This window comes from Clupea harengus, chromosome 4, assembly GCF_900700415.2.
Source record: "Clupea harengus chromosome 4, Ch_v2.0.2, whole genome shotgun sequence".
Classification (NCBI taxonomy): domain Eukaryota; kingdom Metazoa; phylum Chordata; class Actinopteri; order Clupeiformes; family Clupeidae; genus Clupea; species Clupea harengus.
The window spans coordinates 28390197-28400655 of record NC_045155.1 but is presented as its reverse complement, the minus strand read 5'-3'; positions in this window follow the sequence as shown (position 1 = coordinate 28400655).

Sequence of the window (10459 nt, the reverse complement as noted above, 5' to 3'; positions counted from 1 at the left end):
CTGGCGTAAAACAGGACAGCGTGGCCTCATCAGTCTCTGTCCATATTACACATTGGTACACTTTATACACTCATACAGGCCGGTGTCAGTGGAAGAGATTAGATGATAAGGTACAGCCACACACACACACACACACACACACACACACACACACACGCACACATAGGCGCGCGCACACACACACACACACACACACGCTTGCTTGCATGCTTGTTTGTCATCATACTTGTGTGTGCAGGGAGACTCTGGGGTCAGGGTTATTCAGGTGTGGCGTCTCAGACTGGACCAGTTACAGTGGGCCAGATCACAGCTGGGAGTGAGAAAATGAAAGATTGATTACTTGTTTGTTAGACTCCAGAGTGGTAAAAATATGAGTAATCTGCCTCGACATCTCAGACTGTGTTTCCTCACACACACACTGCGAACGTCCGGGCAGAACCCTGAATCTGACAACAGTCAATTCTGCTATGATCCACAAGAGACTGTACCAGTTTCTATCTTTGAGAAACTTAAACAGTGGCCTTGTGAAATAAATACTGATAACGGTTTATATCATTGATTGAAAAACCTGCCAATGTTGACGCACATCAAATCCCCCTACATAATGGGGTACAAATCCCTCGTTAAGAAGGCAGGGCGTGGGGAGCTGTGGCGCAAGCAGCATGAAAGGAGACTCGGGTTCAAATCCGACCCGCTGTCATTTCCCACTCCCCACCTCTTCTTTCCAGCTCATTTCCTGTCAAAACCTTCACTATCCTATCTGATTAAAGGCAAAAAGCCCAAAATTAAATCTTTAAAAAAAAAAGAAGGCTGTGTGTGCCAGATGAAAATGAACCGCTCACGGATATGTTTATGCCTATTGTGTGATAATACGGTTTGGACTTCCCATAGGGTTCCTTTCATGCTTCCCAGGCCTGAGAGAAAGCCCAGCTCTGATGGGAACACCATTTGACTGGTAGGTGATAGCAACCCCATTCAAAACCGTCTATCTGGTATCAAAGCTACACATGCTGATGAGTTTGGGTGGCTGTAGCTTGTAGCATTATATCATATAGTATTAATCTGGATATTTGTCTTTGATTGAAACCCTGTGAAAGGGAGATAGCATGTATGAAACGTGCTAGCATGTAGGACAGAATTTAGTATTCAAACATGCTAAATAACAGTAAGAAAGATGTTACGAAATGAATCAAATAAAGGATCTCCACCAATTGTGTATCTCTCCACCAAGAGAAATGTGTAATACCCATGTTAGTGTGTGATACCCATGTAAGTGTGTGAGACTGGTCCACGTCTGAGTCTGACCTGTTTCAAAGTCACAATCTAAGTGCTTAAAGACGAAGTCCACTTTTGACTTATCCTTAAAGTTCAGCTTGCAGCCTCCAAAGCACCTTTGGGAGACCTGCACTTACGCTAATCCGGAAGAAGCGAAACTGCGAGATCAATACAGTCGATGTGTGGTGTCCCCACTGCATTCAGGGGTGAGAAGACCTGTGGTTCTTCCTCTTCAGGCATCAGGGGAAACGTTGTGTTACGACTCCTCCCACTGCTGACAGGCTTGCAGACAAACACCTGCCCACCAGACAAGAGCAACTGGCCCTCAGGAAACACCCTCACATCCACACACACACATAGAGACTCACAGACTCTCTCTCACACACACACACACACACACACACACACACACACACACACACACACACACACACACACACACACACACACACACAGATGTTGAGTATAACAGAGACAACAGAGGACTCTGGAACGGATCTGGTCTGGTTCCGAAGTTCTTTGTGAGCTAAGTGTTTCTGGACATGTCCCTTACTGCACGTACATCAATGCTTACTGCACTACCTCAATGCTTACTGCACTACATCTATGTTTTCAAATAAATAGGCTGATTTTACTTTTAAAAAAATGCGCATGATCATTTTTAAGTATATACCCTACTTACCATTTTAGGTCAATTTTACAAAAAAAACCTAACTGACATTCTCGAAATAATAGTGGTAGTACTAACTGAAATTATTACTCATATTAGCACATACATGAAATAGATTAAGGTATTTAAGCAACATTTAAATGAAATGCATGTATGTTTGTATGTATGTATACATGTTTCAAATGGTTTTTTTTGTGCTTTGGCGCCATGGACATTGTACCTCTTACAGTAAGAATACAATTAAAAATTGCCTTCAATTTGTTGGATTTAATAAAAATAAAATAAAAAACAGGTCGGTATCAGTGCAGAATGTCATTTGAAGAGCATATGTTTCAGTAAAAAAGAGCAACGTTGAAATTTGAGTCATCGCACACAAGAGCTGACTTTGACAGAGATCTGAGTCAAACAAGGTCTATGCCTATACACACACTGCACTGCACACACACCAGGTCCATGGCCATACACACACAGCACTGCAGTTCACTCTTGCTTCGCTTTCGAGTTCACCTGTCAGTGCTCCAAAGAGCATTACCAGATGGTGTGTGTGTGCAATAACATTGACTTGCAGTATGGAGCGCGTTCACACCCAATCAGATGTGAGCTTTAAGTCCACTGTGGCGATGTGTCATGCCAGAACAGCCTATCCTCATTTTCCCTTAATTCTTGTTGTTTCAAAAAATGATTTCTCTAAAACCTTTAATCATTCAAAACCTTTGGATTAGACGGCCTTCGGAAAGGTCAAAGTCCTCCCTTGCAGGTATAGAGGGGAGGGTCAACACCGGAGGCGAGACTCGTGAAATAATCCCTCTTTATTAAAGTCAGCACTGTAGTCACCCATGCCATCATTAAACAGGCATTAATCATACCAACTTTGGCCCGGGATACTTTAGCATGGCCCAGGCGCCATTAATAATGTTCCATCCAGCCTGCCTTTGACATTTCCTTTAATTACCTCTGTAATTTATTCATGTACTGTTTCGGCGGAGCTTGTTGTGAAAAGCTGCCTCCAGGACTATTTCGCCCAGCCTCCTCCAGATATAGCAGGATTAGTTGTGTTAATAGGCGTCCGGGAAGAAATTGCTCATATCTGTGTATGAGTTAAGCCGCAAAGCTATTAGGCTATGCTCCTGAAAGTCAAATCTTGTCGTGGCAAAGGGTAAAAATGTATTCGGCCCGATTGCTTGCCAGCGTCGAATGCAACTGCGGGGGAATATTTATGCCAACGATAAATGCACCCTGGAAAAAACCTTGCAACCATTAACATATCCAATGAATACAAGACACAAATCTTTTTTGTTGCCCCAGCAGAATGCCGGAGTCACAGACAGCCTGCACATAACCAAGGTGATGTCTGGGTTTTTGTAATTGAACTGCAGTAAGAAAACCAGCAGAGATGCAGCTTCTCAGTTTCTCACCAGTTAGTTCGTAAATGTATGATTTTTCTTCGCTCCCTTTAAACCAGTATTCAAATATAATTCACTGCCTTATCTATTCATAGACAGGCCAAACCAAGTTCATTTCTGTGTGTGTATTCTTTTAAATGTACATTTGTAGAAGTGAAATCGTTTCAAATAGCTATTTTATACCACAAAACTGCCTTTTGAAATTAATCGAAACTATCCACAATTCATCATGTACTGACCTTGACAGGAGTTGAGCACTGGCTCTAATCTGGCTCTGGTATGGCGCAGGTGTGCTAGATGGTGTTCAAAACTGACCCTTGTGCTGATATGGCACAGCTGTACTCGATCACGCTTGAAGCTGTTTCAGGGTCAGTTTTTATCTGTGAGACCTCTGTAAGGCTACCTTGAAGAGTATTGATTTGAGAACACGTCGCTTCAGTTTAATGAAACACACATATGACAAACGTGTCATTTCCACTCATCCGTCTAGCAGAAACCGTTATCTGGAGCGTGGGACAGCACGTTCATTAGCCTAAGTTCATGAGGGGTGACGAGAACTAATCTCAAACACTTTGGTTAGATGAAAAGATGCAGTTTTGACTGAACATCAAATGGATCAAGATGAGAGAACAGCTTTCTTTTTTTTTTTTAAATCAACGCTATCTCACAAAATCTAGGAATTTGTCTATAATCAAGATTTGGAAACATTTTGGGTAATGTATATGAACTGTCCTCATCATGGACAAGCAGAAATATTTACTTGAAGTGTCCTGATGTGTCACAGAATGTTTACAATATATTTGCAAGCTTGTCAACTGAACCATGCTCATGTGTGTTTGGAGTCTCCAAACTGTGCTAGTGTGTCACAGAATGTTTACATTATATTTGCAAGCTTGTCAACTGAACCTCCGAAGCTGCATATACCATGTTCATGTGTGTTTGGAGTCTCCTCAGCTGAAGCTACATATACCATGTTCATGTGTGTTTGGAGTCTCCTCAGCTGAAGCTGCATATACCATGTTCATGTGTGTTTGGAGTCTCCTCAGCTGAAGCTGCATATACCATGTTCATGTGTGTTTGGAGTCTCCTCAGCTGAAGCTGCATATACCATGTTCATGTGTGTTTGGAGTCTCCTCAGCTGAAGCTGCATATACCATGTTCGTGTGTGTTTTGAGTCTCCTCAGCTGAAGCTGCATATAGTATGTTCATGTGTGTTTGGAGTCTCCTCAGCCTCTGGTTTACCGTTCTCCGTATTCATGCGGGGGAGTCAGGCAGACTGCTCTCCCTCTCATTCCTCGGGAAAACCTACCACCAAACAGCCTCCCGCGAAGCAGCGTCTCGGAGGAAACAAATGGAATTCCTCCAGAGTGTGTGAGCACAAAACTCCATGCACGTGTGTGTGCTTCCTTCAGTGTAGAGATAGCATTGGCAGCCAAATATCATCATCTTCACTCTGTGCAAATACAGCATGTTACACATGCAGTCATCATCCTCACTCTGTGCAAATACAGTATGTTACATGTGCAGTCAGTTCCTCACCCAGTGCAAATACAGCATGTTACATGTGCAGTCAGTTCCTCACACAGTACAAATACAGTATGTTACACGTGCAGTCATCATCTTCACCCAGTGCAAATACAGCATGTTACATGTGCAGTCAGTGTATGTAAAGTCCAGCCCAGTTTCTTTATCAAACTATGCCTCACGCTTTAGGTGTAGCACAGTGCTATAGGGTTTTTACTTTTTCTTTCTTTCTCTCTCTCTCTCTTTCTTTCTTTCTTTCTCCCTCTTGCTCTCTCTCTCTTTCTTTCTTTTTTTCTTTCTCTTTCTCTCTCTCTCTCTCTCTCTCTTTTCTGTCTTTCATTCTTTCTTTCTTGCTTTGTTACTGGCTTTATGTCTGTCTTTCTACCAGTCTGTCTTTCTTTCCATCTGCCTGTCTTTCTGTCAGTCTGCCTATTTGCCAGAAAGTGGAGGTCACTCCTGCCTCTCACCCCTCGGATGCAGTGGGGCATGTGTGTGTGTGTGTGTGTGTATGTGTGCGTGTGTGTGTGTGTGTGTGTGTGTGTGTGTGTGGGGGGGGGGTGATGCAGTGGGGCATGCCGCTGTTCCTCAGCTGCAGTGTGTGGCATTTAAGCTCATAACCGCACAATAAAAATTTTCTTGCGTTTAGCACTGCCAAGGCCATCTAAGTGTAAATATCCATCACCAGCTAATAAAAGCACAGAGTGGATTCCATTCAACAACATTATAGCCCCAAGTGTGTTTATTTAGTAGATGTGTATCTTAACGAGTCTTGAGATTTATTTAATTTTTTTATACCATTGTTGTTTTCGTCGCTTGGATAGCTAAGACGACGTGCAAAGGGAAAATGTGTTTAAAACATTGATCAATCCATTTCCATGGCATCTGACAGGGATTCTAATAGAGCTGTTTGTCCAGCATATACAGCCTGAACTGCTGTTAGAGTACTCAAAAAGCATCTTAAATTCTGTCCGTTATTCAGATTACATTACATAATTATTTATTATACTAATGTACATTTAAATGTTGCTTAAATACCTTAGTCCATTACATTTATGTGCTAATATGAGTAATAATTTTACTTAGCACTACTACTATTATTTCGAGAATGTCAGTAAAATTGACCGAAAATTGTAAGTAGGGTATACTTAAAAATGACCATGCAAAAATATTTAAAAGTATAATCAGCCCATCACTCTTTACAGTGTACATTTAAATGTTGGTTAAATGGCTTGATCCATCAAATTTACGTGCCATCACATATAATAGTTATCACGGATCAAAATTAAATTATGATACAAATTATGCAGCACATCTATAATACAAGAGCCACATTGCTGGTCTTTAGTGTGTCTTGATACAGCATATTTGGGGGAGAAAAGTTCTAGATATTTCTGAAAATCTCGACAATACAGGGGGAAAATCGAACAGCTGCTGCTATCTGGGCTTTTGCTGGGGCTGTTTGTTTGCCTGTTTGCACTCGGGGGGGTTCATTTGTGAAGAAAGCTGGGTGTTACAATGAGTAGTTTTATGTCTCCTTCTGTATTGGGCAATAAAACCTGTCAAAAAGCACTAGTGGACCCCTTCTCTTTGCACGGATGGCGACCCGAAAGCTTTTGCTTCCCGGCGCCTGCATTTCATTGTAAATTTAACACCGCAGAAGGCAGCTTATTTCCTTCGGGTGCCTTTTCCAGTGTCCTTAGTTCATTATTCCAGAGCTTTTTGTCAGGCTGCATAAGACTAATAGCTCCACACCTTTTATTGGCCACTGCAGTGCTATGGCGACGGGGTCCATTACTTCCAGAGTAGCTCAAATTTACCCTCGCGCCATGAAGACGTCCACGCCGAGCTTAATGAGGGAAGAGATGAATCCTGTTTGGTGGGTCTGTGCTGTGTGGAGTGTTTTGCTCCAGGGGCCGTCAGTCGGAGAGAGGGAACGTCCCAGAGAAGAGGCTTCGATGCCAGAGCACAGAGTGCAGAGAGGAGAGCGAGGTGGGGGTGAGGGGGGGAGGGGGTCTGGGGCGTGGGTGTGGGCGTGGGCTGATGGTGGCGGTGATAACTTATTCGGCACAGATCGGGCGACCGTCTGTGCTCTCCAACGGGTCCCTGTAAAGTTGCAGGGAGAATTTGGGAAGGGAACAGGTGGCAAACTCCGACCGCATCCAAATAACAATCTGGACTGAGATGGAGGGCGAGGCACGCGGGTCTGCTCAGGCGGAGCTCACTGAACCGAGATGAAATTTAGGTTAATTGAATTTAGTTCAACAGAGCAATTAGCAATTCTCCTTTTTTTAATTCAAGTTCACACATTGGAGGGATTAAAATATTACTTTCACTTTTGATGGCTTTTTGAAATCCATAATTTATACTTTTGGGCTTAGCATGCTGAGGATGTTTTGCTGAACATTCTACCAGTGTTTTTCCTTGGTAACTAGGCCTCAGTCTACATAAATCTACCATTGGTTAGCGCAAAAAAGAATAACAGTATGCTGTTTGTCATACACACTGACGATAAATGCACTCTCTTCTGTGTGAAGCTGCACAAGAAAAGCAACTAAATAAATAATGGGAAAATAAATAAATAAATAAATGACACTTTTGAAGTATGTATTCACAGCTGGACAGCTGGTCCAACAATTCTTTCATTTTCTCATGTGATTCTGAACTCCTTTTAAATCTCCTGACACACTTCTACAATCTCTCTCTCTCTCTCTCTCTCTCTCTCTCTCTCACTCTCTCTTTCTCGCTCTCTTTCTCTTTCTCTGTCTCTCTTTTCCCCTTTTATCACATGTACTTTTGCCTTTGCTGACATGGGTATTTCACTTGTCAGGGTTTGGGTTAGGCCATTTATTTCAACTGATAAATATTTAATGTTCCCCGTATGTTGGGAAGGATCATGGCAGTAGCCAAGACCAACAACTGAATATGCATCGCCATAAATATTTCATACTCCATTTGAGAAAGAGATGGAGAGGGAGCGAGGGAGCGAGTGAGAGAAAGAGAGAGAGAGAGAGAGAGAGAGGGAGCCAGGGAGGGAGAGAGAGAGAGAGAGAAAGGGAGCGAGGGAGAGAGAAAGAAAGAGAGAGAGAGAGAGAGTGGTTCCTCGATGTTCTCTATGCTCAGCTGTTTAGACCAGTGCATCCTGTTGCATTGTTCCCAGACTTCAAACGCTGAACGGGTGCGGAAGAATCGATGTGTTAATGTACTCAAACAAAAGCACCCACGGTTCCAGATGGGTCTGTGTGAGAACGGAACATATATTTCTATTCCCCTATCTTTGGCTATCATTATACACGCATCCTGTAATGTTCTTATCGGTAAACCGAGATCAATGGTCTCCTCATAACAAACACAAATGGAATGAGAAAATCATGCTCTTTATTTACTGCTCCTTCTGTCAATCATGAGAACTGAACTGAGTTCATAAATCTGACCGGCTGGTTGGTTCAGACACATCACACCATCTCGTTGTTTTCATCGTCTTTAACATGAAAGACATCCTGACAGCCTAACTAAGGGTATTACATGTTTATTGCAGTGTGTCGTCGTTTGAGTATCTAAACGCTTTGCATTTGGAGGTTGTTTGGTACAGGTCATTTGTAAACACTGAGTGGACGTATTTCACTGATTAGATGTTTACCCCACTTCACGCGTGGAGAGAAAAGGGCCTTGAGTTTTTCTTTACTTTCATTTAGGTGTTGCATCAGAAAAGGCTTTGGTCGTATTGAGTTAGCCACTGAAGTGGAACAAGCAATGATATTATGGCCATTTTCTCTCCTAATAGCTCAAACACAAGCGGTCAAACACACATACACAGAGAGAGAGAGAGAGAGAGAGAGAGAGAGAAACGAGCACACACATACACACAGAGAGAGAGAGACGTGCACAAACACACACACACACACACACACACACACACACACACACACACACACACACACACACACACACAGACACACACACACACCCACACAAATTCACTGTATTTTCTCCATCTCTTTCTCTCTCACACACACACACACATACACACACACACACTGAACACAAACACTGCATCTTCTCTCTCTGTTCTTCCACTATGTGGAACAGTTGTAAAAAAAAAATGTTATGACCACCATTCATCCTGTCATGCAACAAGTAGACGGTGAGTCGCTGTTACAGTTGGGATTCGCTGTTGTGTGTCACGTCTTTGACTTGATCTATGGACATCTCTCTCAAGTCGCTGTTACAGTTAGGATTCGCTGTTGTGTGTCACGTCTTTGACTTGATCTATGGACATCTCTCTCAAGTCGCCGTTACAGTTAGGATTCGCTGTTGTGTGTCACATCTTTGACTTGATCTATGGACATCTCTCTCAAGGCAAATTAGACCAACTCCCGGTCTCCACCATTGTCAGTCAAGATAGACTGTTTTAACGACCAGATATTATTTCCCACAGAATCCAAGTAAAAAAATCTCAGTAAAGACTTTCACTGAAATGTCAACATTGTTGTTCTATAGTATCACATTATAGATTTTCATCTTTTTTTTATAGCTTTGAGGCCCTCGGTTAGATAAGTGCAGCCTTTAGACAGCTGGCATATTTTCCATCATAGAGATATTTAATCAATCTGCTAGCATTTAGTCTGAAAGCTGACAAGAGTCATGAATCAATGGGCTTTGATTTGCATTGGATGATGTTCGCATATCCGTTGTACTTCATCTCATTTCGAATGGAATCGTTGCATTACGTAATAACTGACATGATGATTCAGAATTGGTTGGGACTTACAGTGGCCAAACAAACAACCTCCTGTTGTTTCCCTTCCCTTCGGTTCATGATCAGAATTCATCTGCCATGGGCACAGGACATTGGCACTGAGAAGCTACCCTTTACGTCGGCGCGGTGATCGTGGACTCAGCCTCTCTTCACATCTCTCCAAAATCAATTTCCATCTGTGAAATCAATCCCTTCCTCCTCCTCCTCCTCCTCCTCCTCCCCCATCCCCATCCTCGCCTCCTCCCCATCCTTTTCAACCCAGCGCAGGCACCACCTCATACATCTTCATGCAGTGAATAATTCCTGGCCAGACCTGGGGTTGAAAACGGCCTCGGCTCCTCCATTGAAGGGGGATAAAAGAATCATGAAAGGCTTCCTCACACCGCCGTCCCCACGAGTTGCTCATTACGCATCCATTTCATTCTGTTTGTGGCAAAGCACAGACCTAATAACATTATTATCAAAGCGAAATCCTTCTCTCTTCCACAACACCTTCCCAGATCATAATAATACAACGAGTGTGTTGAGCTCATTGAGGGCTGTCTTGTTGTCTGAGAATGTGCAGTGATTTTGGTAGTTGTGCAGGCACAGAGAGAGAGAGAGAGAGAGAGAGAGATGGGCACACACATACACAGAGAGAGAGAGAGAGAGAGAGAGAGAGAGAGAGAGAGACGAGCACACACATACACAGAGAGAGAGAGAGAGACGAGCACACACATACACAGAGAGAGAGAGAGAGAGAGACGAGCACACACATACACACACAGAGAGAGAGAGAGAGAGAGAGATGAGCACACACATACACACACAGAGAGAGAGAGACGTGCACAC